Source organism: Rhinoderma darwinii, unplaced genomic scaffold (genome assembly GCF_050947455.1).
Source record: "Rhinoderma darwinii isolate aRhiDar2 unplaced genomic scaffold, aRhiDar2.hap1 Scaffold_644, whole genome shotgun sequence".
Classification (NCBI taxonomy): domain Eukaryota; kingdom Metazoa; phylum Chordata; class Amphibia; order Anura; family Rhinodermatidae; genus Rhinoderma; species Rhinoderma darwinii.
The window spans coordinates 95,001-97,500 of NW_027464200.1; positions in this window are offsets into that span (position 1 = coordinate 95,001).

Below are 2,500 nucleotides of genomic sequence, written 5' to 3' on the forward strand. Positions count from 1 at the left end.
GATAATACTACTACAGAGGAGGAGGAGGAGGATAATACTACAGAGGAGGAGGAGGAGGATAATACTACAGGAGGAGGAGGAGGAGGATAATACTACAGAGGAGGAGGAGAGGAGGTGGATGATACTACAGAGGAGGAGGAGGAGGATAATACTACAGAGGAGGAGGAGGAGGAGGATAATAATACTACAGAGGAGGAGGAGGTGGATGATAATACTACAGAGGAGGAGGAGGTGGATGATAATACTACAGAGAAGGAGGAGGTGGATGATAATACTACAGAGAAGGAGGAGGAGGATGATAATACTACAGAGGAGGAGGAGGAGGATGATAATACTACAGAGGAGGAGGATTTTAATACTACAGAGGAGGAGGATTTTAATACTACAGAGGAGGAGGATTTTAATACTACAGAGGAGGAGGAGGAGGATGATAATACTACAGAGGAGGAGGAGGAGGATGATAATACTACAGAGGAGGAGGAGGAGGATGATAATACTACAGAGGAGGAGGAGGAGGATGATAATACTACAGAGGAGGAGGAGGAGGAGGATAATACTACAGAGGAGGAGGAGGAGGAGGATAATACTACAGAGGAGGAGGACGAGGAGGTGGAGGAGGATGATAATACTACTACAGAGGAGGAGGATAATACTACAGAGGAGGAGGAGGAGGAGGATAATACTACAGAGGAGGAGGAAGAGGATAATACTACAGAGGAGGAGGAAGAGGATAATACTACAGAGGAGGAGGAAGAGGAGGTGGAGGGAGGATGATAATACTACTACAGAGGAGGAGGATAATACTACAGAGGAGGAGGAGGAGGATAATACTACAGAGGAGGAGGAGGAGGAGGATGATAATACTACAGAGGAGGAGGAGGATGATAATACTACAGAGGAGGGGGAGGAGGATAATAATACTACAGAGGAGGAGGAGGAGAATAATACTACAGAGGAGGAGGAGGTGGATGATCATACTACAGAGGAGGAGGAGGAGGAGGAGGATGATAATACTACAGAAGAGGAGGAGGAGGAGGAGGATTTTAATACTACAGAAGAGGAGGAGGAGGAGGAGGATTTTAATACTACAGAGGAGGAGGAGGAGGATTTTAATACTACAGAGGAGGAGGAGGAGGATTTTAATACTACAGAGGAGGAGGAGGAGGAGGATGATAATACTACAGAGGAGGAGGAGGAGGAGGATGATAATACTACAGAGGAGGAGGAGGAGGAGGATTTTAATACTACAGAGGAGGAGGAGGAGGATGATAATACTACAGAGGAGGAGGAGGAGGAGGATGATAATACTACAGAGAGGAGGAGGAGGATGATAATACTACAGAGGAGGAGGAGGAGGATGATAATACTACAGAGGAGGAGGAGGAGGATGATAATACTACAGAGGAGGAGGAGGAGGAGGATGATAATACTACAGAGGAGGAGGAGGAGATAATAATACTACAGAGGAGGAGGAGGAGGATGATAATACTACAGAGGAGGAGGAGGAGGATGATAATACTACAGAGGAGGAGGATGATAATACTACAGAGGAGGAGGAGGAGGATGATAATACTACAGAGGAGGAGGATGATAATACTACAGAGAAGGAGGATGAGGATGATAATACTACAGAGGAGGAGGAGGAGGATGATAATACTACAGAGGAGGGAGGAGGAGGATGATAATACTACAGAGGAGGAGGAGGAGGAGGAGGAGGATGATAATAATACTACAGAGGAGGAGGAGGATGATAATAATACTACAGAGGAGGAGGAGGAGATGATAATACTACAGAGAGGAGGAGGATAATACTACAGAGGAGGAGGATAATACTACAGAGGAGGAGGTGGAGGAGGAGGAGGAGGGAGGAGGAGGAGAATACTACAGAGGAGGAGGAGGGGAGAAAACTACAGAGGAGGAGGACTGAGGAACAATACTACAGAGGAGGAGGAGGACAATACTACAGAGAAGTACTACAGAGGAGGAGGAAGAGGAGGTGGAGGAGGATGATAATACTACAGAGGAGGAGGATGATAATACTACAGAGGAGGAGGAGGAGGATAATACTACAGAGAGGAGGAGGAGGAGATACTACAGAGGAGGAGGAGGAGGATGATAATACTACAGAGGAGGAGGATGATAATACCACAGAGGAGGAGGAAGAGGAGGTGGAGGATGATAATACTACAGAGGAGGAGGAGGAGGATAATACTACAGAGGAGGAGGAGGAGGAGGAGGAGGATGATAGATACTACAGAGGAGGAGGAGAATACTACAGAGGAGGAGGTAGGAGGAGATGATAATACTACAGAGGAGGAGGATGATAATACTACAGAGGAGGATAATACTACAGAGGAGGAGGAGGAGGATAATACTACAGAGGAGATCACTACAGAGGAGGAGGAGAGGAGATAAGACTACAGAGGAGGAGGTTGAGGATAATACTACAGAGGAGGAGGTTGAGGATAATTACTACAGAGGGAGGAGGAGGAGGAGGAGG